Here is a 9,981-nt window from a genome sequence, read left to right on the forward strand (position 1 = left end):
TTATACACGTTATACTGGTGTTCCTAGCCACGTCCAGCACACTTGTCCTGTTGGTGCCCTAGTGCCATATCTCAGACCTGACACCACCTAAGGAATCAGGTCTGAAACTAGCAGGCATTCATTGACCAATGAGAGAAAATTATTAATTAAAAGAAATGTGTGCTTCTGTTAAGTGATAAGACTGTGAAAACTGGGCTTCATGTCACTTTGAGTATTAGACATCCTGATACCTTTATAATCCTTCTGTCTCATTATATGGACATTTCTTTTGGTCACCATCCTGCCGTAAGCAACTTCTGCCTCATCTGCTCATTTTCACCCCTGCTCCATGCCCCTACAAGACTTTATTTTAAAAATTCTGTGAATTACATTAGGACATAGATAGGAGTTAAAAATACTCCTTCCAATAAACTCTAATGGTTATTTTTAAACTTACAACTATGTTCTATTATTCATAAAGAAGAGGCAGGCGAATAAAGGCAGACAAAAAATTATACAGAACAGGTATTTACACTTAGGTATTGTTATCCCAGGGGTGAGGATGTGGTTTCAGTACTGCTTCAGGTATCAAAGCACTCTTTCTGCAGGTCTTTATCTGTCACTCTTTAAAGCTTTAACAGTGACAACTGCCCAGGATCAGCAAGTACAACACGTACTTGTTTATTCTGTTCCCCGTCATGTGCTTCCTAAATCTCTGCTACCAACAGCAAAACACAAGCAACACTTAAATCCTGGAGAATGAGGAGGAAGCAGAAAAATCTGTGAGGGTTTAGGTAATAGCCAACATTACTGGAGAATGCAACTGTGCACTCTGACTCTGAAAGATAGTAAATCAGTTTTCCTGCAAACAAAACATGCACAACATATATATATATATGTTTATACATATATTTTATACATATAGTCACCCTCTCTCTCTCTCCCCCTGACTCCATATAAGAATACAAATAGTTATTGATGTTGCCAATTTGTTGAAAAACTCTATTGCATTTTTTAAATCAGAAACCTAAAACCAAGTAGAATTTGAGGCTCGTGTAGTAAGATAACAATACCAGTACTGCATCAGAAGAAAGCTCCTGGTCCTGTTTCCAAGGGGCCAAGAGACATGATTAAGGACAGAGCAGGAACTGGGACTTGGTAGTCCCCAGCGTGACCACAGGGCCTCTAAAAGCAACCACTTTTTAGGGAAATCCTGAAAGAAAGTTGTATTGCAGTGGCTATACACGCTCTAGTGACTAAGATCTCCGTTCCTGGGCTGGCAGTTTATCTATTTGCGTACTGCAACATAGTCATTTAGTGCCCTAGTGCCAGTGTAACAGTCCCTGAGTTGCCTTCATTTAAGTACGATTTCACAGCAAAACCTGCATATAATCTCAGCTGCTAGCCTTCCCATGATTTTTTTCCCCCTAAATTTGCACCAGAAGCATCTGTTAGTGAAGGAGCTAGCGCAGGGTCACTGATCTGAGAAACAACTGCAGTTTGGTTGGCTGATGCTTACATTATAACACTCATTGTGGGCTGCTGGCGGGCTGGTATCTGCAAAGAGATCAGTATCTTCCCTGTATAAACAACACATGCAAACCACAAATGCAGATTAAGAAAGCAGTGACTTTCTTCAGTGTGAGCTGTGGATTTTCTTTGTCAGAGTCCCACTTCGACCTACCACACCTACACTGTTTTCCTAAGTACTTTTATGTTCTCTGCTACATCTAGCACAACCCTGCAACCAGACCACTCTACAGAGTCCTTCTTAAACCCTCAGGAAGGAGTTTAAAGTTTCCCTTCCCAATGTGATACCAGTTCAGACCATTTTGTCAGAGCTCTGACACAAATGCGGGATGTCTGTGGTGGGAGGTTACCACCTAGGAAGCCCTTGCGATATTGGGCCACGACTTCCCTTCATGGTCAGCTGCCACGGTGTCTGAGGGCATTCAGACAGCTGAGAAAACAAGACATAGCATTTGGTTTTGGGTTTTTTTAAAGAATCCAGAGACCATATTTAGTGGTTGGATCAGTGAGAAACGGGACAGACCACGACCTGTCATCAACACCACCAGGAGAAGCAGGGAAGTTGACATGGACCAGTGCTCACAACGAAGGTTCTCTGACTCTGCCTATGCTTACAGAAAAAGGTGATGCCTGATATTATTCCTTAGATACTCATCAGCATGATACAAAGTTGAAAATACATGGAAACGTCAAGTACATGAACGAACTGACATGCATTTAAGTATTAGTTCACATGTGTGCCTTTGTATCAGCATTTAATGGTTTCTTGATATAAGATTATATATAAACCAACATCAGCTTGATTTCGTATGACTTTTGGAGGAAGATGGGGAAAGGATTGTATTGTACCAGGTATATAACAAACATGACGGTGCTTAAAGCACTGGTTTCTGGCTTCCGACTTGTTGCCAAACTTAATTCTTATTTCCAATTTCAGGGCATCTTTGCACCTTCAGAAGTAAAATAAAAGCAAACTGCCTAAACCTGGTAGTATCCAACAACACAAGAAAACACAGAAACCCCACCCATCTCTAACAAACGAGCAGTTTTCGCAAATTACTTTGACTGGAAATTAAGTTAGTCTGAACAGTCAGCTGCAGAGAGCTGGTCTTGTGACTGCAATCACAAGATGGGGCATCAGAGAACAGGTGGGGGCTGGCAGGCTTCCCACCAGCCTCGCAGCACCCAGCCTACCTGTGCTGCTGCCCTGCCTGCCTAGCACTGCAGGCAGCTGATCCTGGACCCTCTGCAGCAGGAGCTCACCCTTCCCTGAGGAAGCAAGGCAGCTGAAATGGAGATGCTGTTTGAAATGTTGCACCACACGTGTCTTTGAGCATTTGTATCAAAAGTTGGTACTTTATTCTGTTTTCTACAAAACATACACACAGGGAGTTTTGTGGGTTTTTTAATAAAGCCAACTGATATTTCTGGAAAAATCAGGCAAGACTTTTCTTCATTTATAAAATGGAAGCAGTATACTTTGGCTAATTACAGACAGGACAAGAAAGACCTCTTAGTTTACATAAATTATACTACCCATTTAGGCTCACTGTGAGAAAAGGGTGGTTGGTACCTATGGAAGAGAAGAAAGGCACTAATAAGAGGAAAGATGATAAAATCATTAACTCCCGCAAGACTGCAAAGATAAAAGTATCTATTTTCCAGACACGTCCAAGGCCCAAGTGTGGGTGAAGTAGGGACAAGGGAACAAAATCAACACAGAGATAGAGGATCTGCACACAGTTACCCAGAGGTACAGAATCCCAGAAGTTTTGAGGAGAGAGTTGCTACCATTCAGGCTTCATGTCATCAGGGGTAATACTCACAAACCCCATGCTTTGCTACTGAAAACACTTCCAGGTTTTGTTTGTCACTTTCTGCAAATACAGATGTGGTTTCAGAAAACAGAGTAAAAACCTCAAACCAAGCATGCGATCTGATACTACTGAACTGATTTTAATACTTCATGGAGATAGGTGACAGATCAGTTTTCCCACTGAGATCCGCCCTGGGGGTTGCTCTCACCTGATGCAATGATTTGCATCATGGTTTTGCAGGATCCTACTCAGCAGGAGCTGAGCAGATTCCTGGTAGCAGCTTTTGCAGTTCTAGCCACTACGATCAATGAAGGGAGTTTGGTAAGCCAGCTTGCAGAGGGTGTTGGCCAGGACAGCTATGTACTCACACATCGATAAATATAGCTCATCCTAAGCATTCTTGTCAGCTGCTTGAGCAGATCACCTGATGAATGTTTTATCACTTTTGAAGAGACACCTCCATGGAGGAGATAATACACCGGCTCAATTACCCAGTCAGCTGTGCTCATGCCGGCCTAATCCCAGCCCGGGGCAGAACCCTTCCCGATGTCTCATCAATTCAGCGTTATGTTCAGATGCACTGTCAGCAGATGCCCGGGAAAGAAAGAAGTCAGCTTCCCCCACGCCCAGAGGCTGCAGCACTGGCCTCATGATCATGTGCTGAGAAAAGCCTAACTCTGAGACACTGGCGTGCCTGCCACTTACTTACCAGGTGACGGGCTATCTGTGTTTTGCCCTTTTGATTCCCTGGTTTCCTGTTTTGTTCCTGCATGGACAACTTTCTCCCTTTTTTAACAACTCAGCGTGATTTATTGTTCCAGCACAGGAAGCAAAAAAGAAGACTGCACAACTGAAAGCAGGGAGGATAAATGGAAGGGAAAGAGTCACACAGGCAAATGTAGATCTGAAATTTAAACTCAGTAAAAGAACAGGGGTGTTTACCTTTTAGCTCTATTGAAGAGCTGGGAGAAAGAAGACTGGGAGAAAACAAAGCCAAAGGAGAAGGCTAGCCTTCTCTCAAATGTACACACACAGCTGCTAATCAGCTGCAGGGCCCCTGGCAGGCAGCCTCACTGCTTTTGGCAGTTTTCCTTTCACAGTCCTCAGCTGTGTGTCAGTTTAGATTAAAAACTTGGTGGGGAGGGAGATTCTCTTGCTTTTTGGTTTAGAGAGTGCCTAACAAAATGGGCCTATGAAGTTTGTTGAAATGTCTGGAGATACTGCAACTGAAATAACACTTCATAACAATTCCTGATGGGCTTCATATGACTACAGGTTTGCTTCTGAAATGCTCTATTATATTGTGAGAGAAATGTGATCAAACCTCGTAATAGCACTGAATCAGAAAACACAAGTCCCCTCCAATTCTTCCTGTGACTAGCAAGCAACTAATAGCAAAATGGCAGCAGTATTAATTCTTAACATTTGCACAAGGCATTGTAATTTCTGTATAAACACAGAGAGAAGTTTCTTTCTTGCAGGAGAATATTATCATAAATCTCCAAAAGCCAGTGCAATTTCACATCACAGCTGATGTTTTCAATATATATTTCTTATTCCAAAAAAACCCTGCTGTCAGCCAGTGCTTCATGCTTGAATGAGGAAAGCAAACTGCAATATTAGTAAACATGGCTGAGCAGAAGGAATGTTAAGAGGGCTACTGCGAAAAACTTGCATTCACAATTCTTGCATTGTTGTGCTATTATGGTAAAAGATTGTGGTATGCACTTGGCCAGACCCATATCTAGCAAAACTGGGCATCTGCAGACACAGTTTTGAGAGGTCTGTGGGCAGCCCTATCTAGGTTTTTTCCTGACTTGTTACTAGCCTCATAAACTAATACATTACAGAGATACATTTAGAGATACACTTGCTTTGCAAGTGGGAAAACCCACCTGTGATTTGGCAGCTCTGAAATTACCTTTATTTCATTGACTTCTGTACTTTAAACAAAAGTAAGCATGTTCCAAGATGCGTGCTACAGCCTGAAGGAGTTCTCAACATTCCGTTTCAGCATCAACTTCCCAGAAACCCTAAGCTGGTTTGAGTATCAAACAGCCCTGCACTTATTTTAAAAATTACAGTTTTATGCCACTGCATGCATGCTGTGCAGGAAGCTTTCACTAGTAATTACAAAAAATCAACTTAATAATTAAAACCAGAACTTACAATATTTCCACAGCTGTTCTTGAGACTGTGATTTTCCATAGTAGAAGCATAAAATAACAGCTGTAATAGTTTCAGAGGGCCCTCAGTGGCACCCCAGGAGAGCACACCTAAACCACTCTCACCCTGGTGGAACACACATTAACATAGACAAAGAACTTTGAACACTAAGTTAATTCCAGATGAATGTCCAAAGTGGATCAGATGCCACTAAGCACATGGACAAGCCTTACCAGGCTGGAAAATCATCTTTTCCTTGCTCAGATCACAGCCCAACCACAATCTTTCCCTGGAGGCCTTCACAAAGCCAGCCTTACCCAGAACTGTCTTATGAAGGTGCCTGGGGAGGTGAATAGCTCACTCTCTGACTTTGCTCCATCATTGATCACTTCTTCCCAAACCAGGACTGCAAAAGGTAAGGTAGCACATATCAGAGCTGCAGCACCACACCTCACAACATACATCGGTATTTCTAAAACATGTTTCCCAGCATCACTTTATTGGGAAAGGCTGTTAGATTTCACTCAGAAGTAGGGTTTGGATCTCCTGGAGGTGGTGAGAACTTAAGTGAACAAAACAAGGTAGAAGCATTTTAAAAGAACCCAGTATGTATTTTATAAATGCCTGTCTTAATGGTTTCTTTGCCCCTTTACTCACAAAGTTTGGCAGTAGCTCTTCAACAGACACTAGCATGATGGAAACAAAAACTGCTGCAAAAATCAGATCTTAAGACCACTGGAAAATAAATCCTCATGCAACTTAGCGTGAAAAAAAGAAATAAAGCAGCCATGTTCTCTGTGAACACAAGCAAAGGTGGCTTCTTCCAAAGCCCATAATGTATCTAAGCTAATCAATCTATGGATCAGGTGTCCACCATGTGGCCAACCCTCCTTCTCCCCAAAGTGAAGTTTCAGGTTGAATCTTTACTGATGAATTTTGTGTCTGATGATAGCCTTTTTCCAACTGCTTTAGCTGGCCCTACACTTACATGAAATTTCATTGATGATTTGATAAAGCTCTGATTACAGAATGACAGAAAACACCCCCATCAGTGATTTCATCTTAATTCTTTCTTCAAAATACTGTATTAGTTAAGCCTTAGCATTTCCTGCTATGACTTCCCAACAAGAGTGAAGGGTATTGGGATAGACTGCAATTAAAAATGGACTCTTAATCTGTCGTATACTTAATAAAGTGGAAAGAGAGCCAGAAAGCAGAAGCATCAGCCTACATTATCACAGCCATCAGGGTATGCTCTATTGCTTGGTTAATAGCCCAAAACTGCAGTTAATCTCTAATATGTAAAAACTGATTAATTGGTATTAAGCTTAAGAGGTCATAGAATCATAGGATGGTTTGGATTGGAAGGGACCTTAAAGATCATCTAGCTCCATCCCCTCTGCCATGGGCAGGGACACCTTCCACTAGACCAGGTTGCTCAAAGCCCCGTCCAACCTGGCCTTGAACACTGCCAGGGAGGGGGCAGCCACAGCTTCTCTGGGCAACCTGTGCCAGTGTCTCACCACCCTCACAGGAAAGGATTTCTTCCTTTTATCTAACCTAAATCACCCCTCTTTCAGTTTAAAACTGTTACCCCTCATTCTATCCCTACAATCCCTGATAAAGGATTCCTCCCCATCTTTCCTGTGGACCCCCTTTAAGTACTGGAACACCGCTATAAGGCCTCCCCAGAGCCTTCTCTTCTCTTGGGTGAACAACCCCAACTCTCTCAGTCTGTCCTCATAGTGGAGGTGCTCCAGCCCCATGATCATCTTCGTGACCCTCCTCTGGATCTGTTTGAGCAGGTCTTTGTCCTTCTTATACTGGGGGCCCCAGAGCTGGACACAGTACTCGAGGTGGGGTCCTGAGAGAGCGGAGTAGAGGGGGAGAATCACCTCCCTGGACCTGCTGGTCATGCTTCTCTTGAGGCAGCCAGGATATGGACACATGGCAGGACTTTTTATTACACGAAGATTAATTAAAGAGCAAATACTGCGTAACTGATGTTCAGAAGCTAGATTTTTCGTCTTCTTGTTTTTTGAAGTGGATATTCCCATTTTCCTATACCTCTGTCTCAGAATGATGTGTTTGCTGAGTGCCCTTATGCAGATCACCAGACTTATTATTCACTATAGTAAAACTTCACCGATACAACTCATGATGTTTAGCTTCCCTGCAAGGTTTCAACACAGTGAGATGCACTGTAGTCCTTCAAAATATTTTGAAAATTACTTTCCTGCATGGATTCGCTAGGGGGATAATAAGCTTATTTATTCCACTGTTAATGTTCAGAAATTGATTTAACATTAGCAAAGATGAAAAACAACGCGTATTAAAAAAACCTCACAAAATTCCATTCTACTTAGCAATGACAGATAGGATGTGAAAATTACTGTTTTTAAAGGGAAAATAAAGTTTCTACATGACAATTAAATTAATTTCTTACTGGAGTTTAAAGAATAAGCACTTCATGTGTAAGTAGAATAATTTCTTTTCATGGATTTCCTTGCCTCAAGAGTACTTGTCTTTGGAAACTCATGACCAACTACTAATAAATACAGTCATTCAGCAGGCAGATCAGAGAAACTGTTATTCTTATGAGACCTTTAGGGTAAGCACAGTCTAAGAAGCACCAGCAAACAGAAATCAAATGCAAAGCCTTTTTTCTTCCCAAATTTAAATAAAACAGTTCATTTTCACAATGAAGATGGAAGCAAGCAATGACCGCAGAGCTTTATCACTGTGCAGAACTGCCACCCACCATGCATGTAACATATTGCCCAAATCACATATTTAGATACACATAAGACCACACTAACAGCAATAGCGGTAATTTAGACAGGGCCTAAACAGAGCAGTCTAGATAGGATGCTTTACTGATAATACATGTACACCAGTATCTTTAAAAATAATACATCCTGTAATAAATGCAACTTCAGCTATCAGCAGGAATATAAAACCAAAGAAAGCCTGAAAAAAAAGCATATTGAAACACAGCCATCAGCAGCTTTAAATACCCATAGCTCTTCTGTGAACAACTTTCTGTGTGAATGAGTAACATGCATTCTTCAACAGGGAACAACTTTGAAGAGATTACATTTTCCCCAGCAGGATATACACCATTATGGAATCATTTGCTACTTTACAATAGTATTTCTAAAGTAAATGAAATAGCTTTACAGAAGATAGGGCCACTGTAGCGGAATCAGAAAACCAGATTTAATGTAATTGTTGAAATGTAACAGGTTTAAAATTTCTACCAGTGTGCTTAACTGCAACTTACACAAGATGCATGTAAGGTAATTCTGGGTGAAGCTGTTACTTAAGAAGACTGTGTAAATATTGAGTTATCTGAATGACCTGACTTACCCTGTCCCCTTCTTGATTATTCCACTCAGAAGAAAGGATGTTCAGCCAAAACAGTCAGCAAGTTTTAATGCATAGAAATAGCTGTATTATCACATTTTATTTTTAAAAAAAGTCAGAGACTGATGCCTGTTTTGTGAGCTACTTTCCCATTCATGTGCATACGCTTTGGAAAGTTACTTCCTTTTAATTTCCCATCTGTTCATAAAAAAATACCTTCTTTTCCCAGCAACTTTTATTAACCTTGGCCTTTATAACAGAACACCTTTACCTGCTACCCATTTTTTGCAGCAGTTCAAGTCAAGCAGTTCATACTGGTTTCACCCTGCACTGGATATTCTGTCTTGTTTTAATCAGTATAGAAAACCAGCAGCACCTTCAGTGCTAAGCTCATAGTAATGTCAGCTTCCAGGATCAAAAAATTGTTCAGAGACAGGTCTCCATCCACCCCCAATTCTGGAGCAGCTACTGCAAAAGGAGCTTACAGAGTCACTTCCCTGGCAGCATTTAGCTCTTGCCTCCCATTTTGAATGTACAGACCATTGCCCTTTCCTTCTGAACATAAGGCTTTAGAGGACCACCCGTTGGCTCTGTATTTGTTTCCTCCATAGCTTCCACCAAGCAATGTAGATGCTCTCCATAACCGGCTTAGCAAGTATCATAGCTATATTCTAACTGGTATTTCTGCTCTGTGGCATGTTAAATAGCCACTGGGCTGAGGGAGGCTCTTTAAAAAAAAAAAAAAGGCTTGTAGGGAGATTCAGGTTGGAAGAATTCATCTAAAAGCAGCACATGGACAGATTCACAACGGAAAAGTAGTTAAGTTTTGATTTTTCTAGATACCTCACTTTGTTTATCTTTTTTAAGAAGTGTTTATGAAATGCAAGCTTAAGACTTACTTTATCTACAGTAAGGAAATTCACCTTCCATAACTTGTAGTCCAAGCGTTCCCTTCAGTGCATGTCTATCACTCAGAAAAGATACTGTGCATAAAAACCTATGGGTCCATAAACTCTGAACTGGTGCCGGTTGAGCTGCAGAACTAGACTATTTCCCCTCCAGCCCAAATGCAGAAGGGGGTGAGTCAGCACCCAAAAAACAAGGCAAGTATCCCCCCCAAGCT

The sequence above is a fragment of the Strix uralensis genome, chromosome Z, assembly GCF_047716275.1.
Source record: "Strix uralensis isolate ZFMK-TIS-50842 chromosome Z, bStrUra1, whole genome shotgun sequence".
NCBI lineage: Eukaryota > Metazoa > Chordata > Aves > Strigiformes > Strigidae > Strix > Strix uralensis.